This window comes from Callospermophilus lateralis, unplaced genomic scaffold (assembly GCF_048772815.1).
Source record: "Callospermophilus lateralis isolate mCalLat2 unplaced genomic scaffold, mCalLat2.hap1 Scaffold_137, whole genome shotgun sequence".
Lineage (NCBI taxonomy): Eukaryota > Metazoa > Chordata > Mammalia > Rodentia > Sciuridae > Callospermophilus > Callospermophilus lateralis.
In genome coordinates, this window is record NW_027512527.1 from 1972146 (window position 1) to 1985802 (window position 13657).

At 37.0% G+C, this 13657-nt stretch overlaps 1 pseudogene; it reads left to right on the forward strand.

Moving 5' to 3' along the window:
- The first annotated feature begins 12905 nt into the window (after positions 1–12905).
- Positions 12906–13657, forward strand: LOC143389239 (large ribosomal subunit protein eL13 pseudogene; annotated as a pseudogene).

Consider the following 13657-nt stretch of genomic DNA (forward strand, 5'->3'; position numbering starts at 1 on the left):
GGATTGAAGATCTCATTTACTAAATGGAGAAATTAGTATAAAAACAGAATGCCAGTCTACACAGTGCAACAGTTTCAGTAGAAACTGAAAGAGAGTTTAAAATGTTATGAGTTTAGGTATTGAAATTGTTAGGGCAGATGGCAAAAAGCTAAGAAACTTGTCTGCAAATGTATATACTTATATTCTTGTTGACCTCAAACAAGTAGTGTGAAGTAAGTATATATTTACTCTGGGACAGGTAATTTTTTTTTGTGTGTGTGTGTTTGTGAGGGGACCACTGGGGTTGAGTTCAGGTGCACTCAACCACTGAGCCACATTCCCAGCTCTATTTTGAATTTTATTTAGAGATGATCTCACTGAGTTGCTTAGTGCCCCCGTTGCTGAGGCTGGCTTAAAACTCAGGATCTTCCTGCCTCAGTCTTCTGAGCTGCTGGGATTACAGTCATATGCCACCACACCTGTCACAAGGGATATTAAAATAAAATTGGTGGAGAGAATTGAGTTTAGATTCCATCTACCTGGAGATACTGCATTATTCACACTAACCAAACATATAAATATGTGATAGGTTCTAATTACCAGAAAAAAAAAAAAAAAAAAAAAACAGAAGAAGAGTTGATGTGGTTTTTTTCTCCTATGAAGTTAACAGATTAATATTATCATAGGCTTCATGTTTGTGTTTTCCCCCAATGCATATTCTAGGTCTTTGAAATAAAGTTGTATATAAATGTGATTGTGTTATAAGGTGGGGCCTTCCCAAGATGAGCTTGACATATTCATGCTATGCTCATGAATGAGACTAGTGTCCTTATTAAAGAGATTCCAATGAGCTCCCTGGTTGGTTTTGCCATATGAGGGCACTTAACAAAGATGCCATGTACAAAGTAGGAAGTAGGTCCATATAATTCAATAATATTCAGTCTTAGAAAAGAAGAGAATTCTGACATCACCACATGGATGAATCTTGAAAATAGTAAGTGACATAGACACAAAAAGAAAAATAAAATATTTTTTGTGGTGCTGGGGATTGAAAAAATAAAATATTGGGACTCCAAGATGGCCGCAAATAGAGTGCATCACACCTCGTGTACTGCATCACTGCGCAGGTGAATAATGAGTTAGAATGACAAAAAATTATCTTGTTAGGAATTTACAGCAAAATTGGGGTACACCAAAATCTAGAGGAAGGATTTCCAGCACCAAGGTCCGGTAATTGAGTCTCAAATATGAGCCAACTGTGCGACCGGAGATGCAGGCTAACTGATCCGCGCGGCCCGCCCCGGGGCTACAGACGGCGGGGTGATGCCGAGAGGCGACCAGCAAGCAGAGAGAAACGTTGCTATGAATTCAGTGGAATCCTGCCGGCTGTGCCCTCACTGAGCCCTGGGCTGAGTTCGAGATTTCAGACGGGGAAGGAAGCGGTCCAGTTCTATCCCCCACAATGGAAACTCCACCAAGGAAGCCAGCGGCCACCATCTTGGAGAGCTGACATAACCACCACCACTCTCTGACAGATTGCAACAATAAAACAGGTGTGTGTTACTCAACCCACCTCCCATACAGTGGGGAATTCAAATAAAATCTCTCCTAGGCTTTCCAGGGGAGGGATTATGAGAATGAGCCTGCATAAAGACGCTGGGAAAGCTAGAGACACCTGACCTCCAACTCCCTCTCCCATCATCGGTGAAAACGAAACCTGTCTTGCCTGCGCTGGGGGAGAGGCAAGCAGAAAAAATCAAAACAATAGAATGCTGGGGTTTCCAATAGCCACCCTCCACACCAAGCAAACTTCAGGCCCAGAGTACAGTTTGAACTGCTGAGAGAGGCATCACTCAGGGGAAGACTGGGCTAGCAGGAAAAACCAGGACTAGCAGGAGAAACCAGGGGACTAGAGGACAGGCCCTTGCGACCGGGCTACAGGAGACCGCACGCCCGCCGGCGGCAGCCCACCCGCAGCCCACGTGACTGGGCGGCTGGAGACCGTCTGCCCGCCGGCAACCGACTGTGCGACTGGGCAGCTAGATATCGCCCACCCGCTGGCGACAGCCCACCTGCTGCCCGAGCAATTGGGTGGCTGTAGACCGCCCACCGGCCGGTGACTACCCACATGACTGGGCAGCTAGAAACCACCCGCCCGCCGGCGACCGCAGGGCTAGACCCCGAGGTGCGGCCAAGCAGGTACATCACAGAGGCTCTAGGAAGAGGTCTATAGCCAGGCCTTCATGAAGTAGCCAACCCAACCAGGAGCTGAAATCAACCAGAGACAGTCCAGTCTCACCCCCCACTTCAGACACCCCGGCAAGGAGTCTGGGGCCCACCATAGCAGAGAGGTGACATCACTGAAGCTCGGCTGTCGGAATTCCTTCTCAGCAGAATTCACTTTAGTAGGCACAGTCTACCAACACAAAGGAGAGACAACAGAGATATACAAAACCAAAACAAAACTATAGGAGAGAGCAGAAACACAGCAATCAAATAGAGCTGGAAAGTAACGTGAACAACATGAAGAAACAAGGGAAAAGAGGATGACAAACAATGCAGGACAATGTAAATCTACAGGAGGACCTAGAAGCATCAGAAACATGGATAGGGAAAGAACTCAAGGCATACCTAACTCAGGTGGAAAGGAATATTAGAGAAGACATGAGACAGCAAGTGCAAGCAATGAAAGTATGTTTTGAAAACGAATTAAACAAACAAATTCAAATGGCTAATAACGAGATTTACCAGGAGATTGAGATCTTAAAAAAATCAATCAGTAATCCTAGAAATGCAGAAAACTATAAACCAAATTAAAAACTCAAACAAGAATATTACAAATAGACTAGATAAAGTAGAAGTCAGAACATCAGATAATGAAGACAAAGTTTATCAACTTGAAAAGAATATAGTCAACACAGAAAAGATGCTTAAATCTCACGAGCAATCTATTCAAGAGACATGGAATGTCATGAAAAAAAAACAAATTTGAGAGATATCGGGATAGAAGAAGGCATAGACATTCAAACCAAAGGAATGGACAACCTATTAAATGAAATAATTCTAGAAAACTTCCCAGAGATGAAAGATGGAATGGATTGCCAAATCCTGGAAGCCTAGAAGAATGCAAACTTTCAAAACCGTAATAGACCAACTCCAAGACATATAATTATGAAGACAGCCAACATACAGAACAAGGAGAGAATATTAAAAGCTACAAGAGAAAGGAGGCAGATTACATTCAGGGGTAAAGCAATTAGGTAACCACTGATTTTTCATCACAGACTTTGAAAGCGAGGAGATCCTGAAACAATGTATTTCAAACACTGAAAAATAATGGATTCCAACCAAGAATACTTTATCCAGCAAAATTAAGCTTCAGATTTGAAAATGAAATTAAAATCTATCATGATAAACAAAAGCTAAAAGAATTCACAGCCAGAAAACCAGCACTGCAAAGCATCTTGAGAAAAATACTACAAGAAGAGGAATTGAAAAATAGTGCCCCAAACTAACAGCAGGAGGTATCTCAGTAAAGGGGGAGGAAAACAACCAAAAAGTAAAAACTAGCCAAACTAAAATAAATAAATAAATAAACATGACTGGAAGTACAAACTATATTTTAATTGTAACATTAATGGTCTAAATTCACCAATAAAGAGACATAGGCAACCTTAATCAAAAAAACAAATCCAACAATATGCTGCCTTCAGGAGACTCATATGATAGGAAAAGACATATACACGCTGAAGGTAAAAGGTGGGGAAAAATCATACCACTCGCATGTCCCTTGGAAGCAAGCAGGAGTGGCCATACTCATATCGAATAAAATCAACTTCAAACCTAAGTTAATCAAAAAGGATAAAGAAGGACACTATATACTGTTAAAAGGAAACATCCACCAACAAGACATAACAATTATTAATTTGTATGCACCAAACAATGGTGCTGCAAAGTTCATAAAACAAACTCTCCTCAAGTTCAAGAGTCAAATAGACCACAACACAATAATTATGGGTGACTTCAACACACTGCTCTCACCATTAGACAGATCCTCTAGACAAAAGCTGAATAAAGAAACTATAGAACTCAATAGCACAATCAAGAACCTAGACTTAAATGACGTATATAGAATATATCAACCATCATCAAGTGGATACACGCTCTTCTCAGCAGCACATAGATCTTACTCAAAGATAGACCATATATTATGCCATAGGGCAACTGTTAGTAAACATAAAGGTGTGGAGATAATACCATGCACCATTTCTGATCATAATGGGATGAAACTGGAAATCAATGATAAAAGAAGGAAGGAAAAATCCTACATCACATGGAAAATTAACAATATGTTACTGAATGATCAATGGTTTAGAGAAGACATAAAGGAGGAGATAAAAAAAAATTATTAGAGACAAATGACAATAGGGACACAACATACCGGAAACTATGGGACACAATGAAAGCAGTTTTAAGAGGAAAATTCATTTCCTGGAGTTCTTTCATCAAAAAAAAAAAAAATGAACTCACACTATACCTCAAAAACCTAGAAAAGGAAGAGCAAAACAACAGCAAATGTAGTAGAAGACAATAAATAATTAAAATCAGAGCATAAATCAATGAAATTGAAACAAAAAAAAACATTGAAAAAATTGATAAAACTAAAAGTTGGTTCTTTGAAAAACTAAATAAGATCGACAGGACCTTAGCCATGCTAACGAAGAGAAGAAGAGAGAGAACTCAAATTACTAACATACGGGATGAAAAAGGGAATATCACAACAGACACTACAGAAATACATAAGATAATTAGAAAGTATTTTGAAACCCTATATTCCAATAAAATAGAAGATAGTGAAGATATCGATAAATTTCTTAAGTCATCCGATCTGCCCTGATTGAGTCAGAAAGACACACAATTTAAACAGACCAAGAACAGAGGAAGAAATAGAAGAAGCCATCAAAAGACTACCAACCAAGAAAATCCCTGGACTGGATGGGTATACAGCGGAGTTTTACAAAACCTTCAAAGAAGAATTAATACCAATACTTTTCAAGCTATTTCAAGAAATAGAAAAAGAAGGAGTTTTTCAAATTCATTCTATGAGGCCACCATCACCCTGATACCGAAACCAGACAAAGACACTTCAAAGAAAGAAAACTACAGACCAATATCTCTAATGAACCTGGATGCAAAAATTCTCAATAAAATCCTGGTGAATCGAATACAAAAGCATATCAAAAAAATTGTGCACCATGATCAAGTAGGATTCATCCCTGGGATGCAAGGCTGGTTAGATATACAGAAATCTATAAATGCTATTCACCACATCAATAGTCTTAAAGATAAGAATCATATGATCATCTTGATAGATGCCAAAAAAACATTCGACAAAGTACAGCATCCCTTTATGTTCAAAACACTAGAAAAACTAGGGATAACAGGAAGTTACCTCAACATTTTGAAAGCTATATATGCTAAACCTCCGGCTAGCATCATCCTAAATGGAGAAAAACTGAAGGCATTCCCTCTAAAATCTGGAACAAGACAGGGATGCCCTCTCTCACCACTTCTATTCAATTTAGTTCTAGAAATACTAGCCAGAGCAATTAGACAGACAAAAGAAATTAAAGGCATAAAAATAGGAAAAGAAGAACTTAAATTATCGCTATTTGCAGATGACATGATAATATATTTAACAGACCCAAATGGGTCTACAAAGAAACTGCTAGAGTTAATAAATGAATTCAGCTAAGTGGCAGGATATAAAATCAACATGCATAAATCAAAGGCATTCCTGTATATCAGCAAACAAAACTTCTGAAATGGAAATGAGGAAAACCACTCCATTCACAATATCCTCAAAGAAAATGAGATACTAACAAAAGAGGTGAAAGATTTATACAATGAAAACTACAGAACCCTAAAGAGAGAGATAGAAGAAGATCTTAGAAGATGGAAAAATGTACACTGTTCATGGATAGGCAGAACTAACATCATCAAAATGGTGATATTACCCAAAGTTCTCTACAGGTTTAATGCAATGTCAATCAAAATCCCAATGGCATTTCTTGTAGAAATAGATAAAACAATCATGAAATTCATATGGAAAAACTAAAGACACAGAGTAGCAAAAGCAATTTTAAGCAGGAAGTGTGAATCAGGGGGTATAGCAATACCAGATTTCAAACTGTACTACAGAGCAATAGTAACAAAAACAGCATGGTACTGGTACCAAAACAGGCGGGTGGACCAATGGTACAGAATAGAGGACACAGAGACCAATACACAAAATTACCATTTTCTTATATTTGATAAAGGGGCTAAAAATATGCAATGGAGGAAGGATAGCATCTCCAACAAATGGTGCTGAGAAAATTGGAAATCCATATGCAACAAAATTAAACTGAATTCCTTTCTCTCGTCATGCACAAAAGTTAACTCAAAATGGATCAAGAAGCTAGATATCAAATCAGAGATGCTGCGTCTGACAGAAGAAAAAGCTGGCTATGATCTACATACTGTGGGGTCAGGCTCCAAATTCCTTAATAGGACACGCATAGCTCAAGATTTAATAACAAGAATAAACAAATGGGACTTACTTAAACAAAAAAGTTTTTTCTCAGCAAAAGAAACAATAAGAGAGGTAAATAGAGAGCCTACATTCTGGGAACAAATTTTTACCCCCACACTTCAGATAGAGTCCTAGTATCCAGAATATACAAAGAACTCAAAAAATTAAACAATAAGATAACAAATAACCCAATCAACAAATGGGCCAAGGACCTGAACAGACACTTCTCAGAGGAGGACATACAATCAATCAACAAGTACATGAAAAGACACTCACCATCTCTATCAGTCAGAGAAATGCAAATCAAAACCACCCTAAGATACCATCTCACTCCTGTAAGATTGGCAGCCATTATGAAATCAAACAACAATAAGTGTTGGCGAGGATGTGGGGAAAAGGGTACACTTGTACATTGCTGGTGGGGATGCAAGTTGGTGAGGCCAATTTGGAAAGCAGTATGAAGATTCCTGGAAAAGCTGGGAATGGATCCACCATTTGACCCAGCTATCGCCCTTCTTGGACGATTTCTGAGGATCTTAAAAGAGAGTACTATAGGGATACTGCCACATCATTGATCATAGCGGCACAATTCACAATAGCTAGACTGTGAAACCAACATAGATGCCCTTCAATAGATGAATGGATAAAAAAAAAATGTGGCATTTATACACAATGAAGTATTACACAGCACTAAAAAATGACAAAATCATGGAATTTGCAGGGAAATGGATGGCATTAGAGCAGATTATGCTAAGTGACGCTAAACAGTCCTTAAAAAACTAATGCCAAATGTTTTCTTTGATATTAAGAGAGCAACTAAGAACAGAACAGGGAGGAAGAGCATGAGGAAAAGATTAACATTAAACAGAGACAAGTGGGGGGAGAGAAAGGGAGAGAGAAGGGAAATCATATGGAAATGGTAGAAGACCCTCAATGTTACAAAAAAATACTTATAAGAGATTGTGAGGGGAAAGGGGTGGGGAACAAGGGAGAGAATTGAACAACAGCAGATTAGGTAGAGAGGAAAGATGGGAGGGGAGTGGAGGGGGGATAGTAGGGGATAGGAAAGGTAGCAGAATACAACAGTCACTAATATGCCATTATGTAAAAATTTGAGTGTGTAACCGAAGTGATTCTGCAATTTGTATTTGGGGTAATAATGGGAGTTCATAACCCACTTGAGTCAAATGTGTATGAAAGATGATATATTATGAGAATTGTAATGTTTTGAACAACCAGTAAAAAAAATAAAATATTGAATGAGTATATTTATTTGAGGTATACTAAAACCCAAATGTACTATAGTCTGCTATGGAAAATTTGCATGTAACCTAAACATATTATCCAGTATGGTTTAAATAATTTCTAGATTGCTTATAATACTTAGCACAATATAAAGGCTATGTAAATAGTTGTTATATTGTACTATTCAGGAAAAAATATCACGACAAATATCTACATGTTCAGTACACATGCAATTTTATTTTCAAGAGATATTTATATGTATATTATAAATACATATTTGAAAATGCAAAGTTTCAAAGGCAAATTTTCAATCCTTAAGACAATGAAGCACATCATATCATGAAAGATTCAAAGAATTAAATGTACCTATCAAAAAAATCTTCCAATCTTCACACCAGAAGTGCCTTCGAATTGATTAAGGGAGTTATTGGTCCACTTTAATGTGGATAACTATAGCTCTGGGGGAATAAGGACATTCTCTGACTAGGAAGAAGAAAATCTGAAGTCACAAATCCAGCTTTGTAATGTTCCAAATGGTAGCTGGAAGTAAGCACTCAGCTAGAAGGTAGGATTTTTTTCATACAGTAATCAACACATGTCTGGAGGCATGGGTTGACTCCACTTGGTAGCTGGATTACAGTAGACAGGTCTGGGGAACAAAGTCATCCTATTCATCTGATGTGAGGCAGCTGGCAAAGAAAAGACAAAGTTCACACAGCAACTCAAGTTTTTAGACCATAGTCTTCAAGTAAAAGGTACAGAGAAGACAATTCTTGTGTTCATTGAATTTTCAGATTATAAAGAATCAAAAAAAAAGGCTTAATGTGTCATGACTGACAGTGCATTCAGTTTCCAGAACTCTACAGCTTGGCTACTAATGATTGACAGTGTGAGGATGATAACAGATTATGATTTCTACCAAAACTGTGGATAAAATCAATGCTAGAAATCAAAACACAAGAAGAGGCAATGCCTATCAATATGTGGTAAATAACCCTGCAAACAAATTCTTCTTTTCACAACTCAAAGAAGCTAGATAGGAGCTAGGAGTATTGTGAGTTCAAAGCCAGCCTCAGCAAAAGTAAGGCACTAAAGAACTCAGTGAGACATTGTCTCTAAATAAAATACAAAATAGGGCTGGAGACGTGGCTCAGTGGTCTAGTGCGCCTGAGTTCAATCCCTGGTTAAAAAAAAAAAAAAAACAAAAAAAAAAAAAAAAAAAAAAAACACTAGAATAGCTAAAGCTGGAGGCATCAGAAAATCCAGTTTCAAATTATACCATAGAACCATGGTATAGCATAAAAACAGACACATAAACTAATGGAATAACATATAAAAACAATTACAGTTATCTGATTCTTAAAAAAATGTGCCAAGATATACATTTGAGAAAAGATAGACCCTTTAATAAAAGGTACTAGAAAGTCATACATAAAAGAATAAATCTAGATTCCTATCTTTCACCCTGTACAAAAGTTAACTCAAAATGGAACAAAGACCTAAAAATTAGACTAGAAACTTTGCAAACTACTGGAAGAAAACATATGGATAGTACTCTAACATTTAGATGTAGGCAATGATTTTTTCAATAAGACTCCTAAAACTCAGAAAGAAATACCAAGAAATTGATAAACAAAATGACACAAAATTTAAAAGCTTATGTGCAACAGAGGAAACAATGGAATGAAGAGAGAGTCTATAGAATGGGAGTCAATCTTTGACAGCTACTCTTAAAACATAGTATTAACATGTAAATTATTTAAAGAACTCAAAAATCTCAATCCCTATCCCCCACACAACCAACCAAAAATCCCATTCAGGAAATTCGCAAATGAACAGAACAGACACTTCTTGAAAGAAGTAGAGATGGCCAACATTTATGGAAAGAAAAAAATGTCATCTTTGGCCATCAGGAAAATGCAAATCAAAACTACATTGAGATTCCATCTACTTCTAATTAGGATTGGCAATCATCAAGAACACAAATAACAGTGAGTGTTGATGAAGATGTATGGAAAATGAGTTCTTATACACTGCTAGTGGGAATATAAATTAGTACCAGCTTTATGAAAATAAGTATGGAGGGTCCTCAGAAAACTAATGACAGAGTTACCATATTATCCAGGTATACCACTACTCAGAATTTATCCAAAGAATTCAAGTTAGCATACTTGAAATATACATGTGTACCAATATTTTTTTCAGCACAATTAAAAAGAGTGAAGTTATGGAATCAGCCTAGGAACTCATAAACAGATATATATTATATATATATATATATAATCTGTATATATGTGGTATATATACACAATGGAGTTTTATTCAGTCATGATTAAGAATAAAATTGTGACATTTGTAGGAAAATGAATGGAACTGGAGATGATCAGGTCAAGTAATATAGGCCAGACTCAGAAAGACAAATATCGCATGTTTTTTCTCTACAGGTAGACAATAGGAATAAAAGAAGATGATATGAAAGAAGTAGGGAGACTATCCGGGAAGGGGAAAGAGATAAGTGGGAGGTAAGTAGGAGGGGAGTAGATACATCAAGCATGTTGAATGCATGTATGCAAATTTCACATTGAAACCAATTATTTTATGCTATAATAAATGTATTGAAGTAGTTTTGGTTTACTGCACAGTAAAGCAAAACCCTTAAAACTGGTCTTGAAAGAAGTTGCTGGTTGCATAAGCCATTTCCTTGAAAGGATAGCTGCTTTCCAGAGGAGCAAACTCTTTCCTGCTCATAGTTTTTATTGTTTTCCAGATTTACCTTTGGTATGATAAGTCCCTAGAATAAAGAGTGACTCCTGTTGACAGGACACAGTCAGCTCTGTGGCTGGAGGTAATCTCATGTGAAAATTTCATTTTTTATAAATTTTTACATTTCTTATTCTTGTTTTTCATTTGAAACATATTCCACTTTAAACATATTCTATGTAAATAGATTTTCCTTACATTCTCCCCTTAAAAATATTTATTAAGCTGAGTGTTGACTGACTTGAGAATTATTAACTCCTGGGGGCTCAGTCTGAGGAGGACCCTAAGATTTTATGGACTTTATCTCTTGAAGGCCTTCCAAGTTCTTAAAAGTGAATTCATGTTTTTGACAGAGGGAAGGGAAAAGTAACATTTTGAAATAAGCCAAGAGTATTCTACACATAAAAGAACTATCCTACAAGGTGAACGACTTCACCAAAGCTTTATTCAACTTGAGGAAAGGGAAATTATCTAACTCTAGCCCTCTATATCCATCCTGTCTCACCTAAGAGAGACAGTAAAGCTAAGAAGCACCAGTGAGTGGCACAGCTCAGAAGCTCAGGGCTACTAAAATACTGAGACTCAAAAGATTCCAGATGCATCTTCTCTTCCATACAACATGAATAAGGCTGCTGTATAATACTAGTGGATTACACATGGAAGAACTGCAAGAGTTGGATTTCATCTATGAGGTGATTTCTAGTGACACCCGAAAAAATAGAGGCAATACAAAGACACTAGAGGAAATTTTATCCTCTCACATATACATTTAATGGAAACAGCAAGTATAACCTAACCGCTAGCTAGATAAACATTAAATCTCAAAACAATAGCTTATATAGTCATCCTCCCTTACCCACAGAGATACTCTCAAGATCTATAGTGGATGAGAGAAACCACAAGAAGCACCAAATCGTATATATGTATACCATGTTTTTGTTCTACATATATACCTATGGTAAACTTTCGTTTATAAATTAAGCACAGTAAAAGCTTAACAGTAAATAATAATAAAATAGAACAACTAAAATTATACCTCAAAACTATACTTAAATATAAAACTATACATAAAAATTAAGGTAGTTTATCTGAAAATATCTTAATGTACTGTACTCATCATCATCATTATTATTATTCTTTTCTTCTTCTTCTTCTTCTTCTTCGATGATGTGAGATGATGCCAGGTATATGTTATAAGATGCTATGAGTGAATGATATAGACATAGTGAGGCAGCATTAGGCTACTAATGACCTGGAAATACATGAGAAGGAGCTCCATGGGCTTTCAGTACTCTGGATCATCAAACCTTTATGGTATTGAGTATGAAGCATATATGGTATAGATATGCTTACCATAGGAATAATTTACATCTTAGTTAGAGCAGAGAAGAATTACATGAGATTTTATCAAACTACTCTGAATAGTGAACAATTCAAATTTTAGAAATTATATATACTTTTCCACTTAGAATTTTCAGACCATACTGGACCACCAGTAAATAAAACTATATAAAGTGAAATCATGGACAATGGGGCAACCCCTGTACCTCATTTCAGAGCCTTATATATTATGTATGACTCTCAAAGAAAACTGACAAGAATGCTTAATGACAAGAAAAATCATGATTTGGAGAGACCCAAAGCCAGCATGAAAATCAGAACCAAATAAGATAGAGATGTAGGAATTATGAGACAAGAAATTTAAAATAACTATGGTTACTATTGCAAATGTCTACTTGAAAATATTGGGCAAGATGAAATAATAGAGAGGTAATGCAAGCAGAAAGGTGGATAATCTAATAAAGACTGAAAAAATTGCTGGAAATCAAAATAGTACAGGAAAACAATGACTTTTTTTTATTAGTTCATATGTAAATTGGACACAGTCAAGGAAAGGTTCAAAAACCCTGAAAAAAGTGAAGAAAAACATTTCAATCTAAAATGCAAAGAGGGAAAATATTGTAAAAAAATAAAGAATTTCCAAGATCTTTGTGACAATGGCAAAAGTGTAATATGCACAATGGGAATTCGAGAAGTTAAATCATGATGAAAAGGAACAGAAATTTTAAAGCAATAACGATGGAAGAGTTTTCTAACATTAATGACAGACACCAAACCACAAATTCATGAAGATCTGAAAAGTACTACATACAACAATCTTCACATAGGTAAATCATATTCAAACTGCAGAAAATCATAGGAAAAAATGTTCAAAGCCAGAGAAGTGGAACAAAACTTTAAATATGAACCAGATTGAGACTTTTATCAAACTTGTCAAAAACTATACAATCAAGAAGGAGAAGTTAAATATCTAAAGTGTTATAAAAAAACCAAACAATCATTATGAATGAAGGCTGAAGGCAGCCATGGCATCCAGCCGATTCTAAAGCCCCACTTCCACCCTGACTTCCAGCAGTGCATGGCCTAGCCCCATGGTTCAATCAGCCAGGGGGGAAGATCGGCAGGAACAAGGTCCGGCAAACAAAAGTGCACCACATTGTGCCCTGAGTCTGGACCCATTGGGCCCATAGTGTGGTGTGGTATCACACCAAAGTCTGAGATTGTAGGGGGAGGATTTGAAGATAGCAGACATCCACAAGAAGATGGCCTAGACAATCAGCATCTTTGTGGACCCCAGAGGCAGAACAAAAGCACCCTTTCACATTCAGGTCAACCTGTAAAGGCTGAAAGAGTACTGCTCCAAGCTCATTCTCTTCCCCAGAAAGCCCTTCACTCCCAGAAGGGAGACAATTCTGCTGAAGAACTCCAACTGGCCACCCAGCTGACAGGCCCAGTAATGCCTATCCGGAACACGTACAGAAGGAGAAAGTCAGAGTCTAGGCATTTGTCAGTCTCCTCATGGCTCCAGCCAATGCCCACCACTTTGGCATCTGGGCAAAAAGGGTCAAGGAAGTTACAGAACAGGAAGTCAAGAAGAAAAATAAAGCACTGTGGGGCTTTAAAATAAGTGTTCTCTGTGAAGCTAAAAAAAAAAAAAGGAGAAAAAAGTTAAGAACAAATAAAGACCCACTGAAATATAAATGGAGGAAATTTGTGAATAGCTCAAACTTACAAAAAAAATTAAAGGCGATTTTCTGA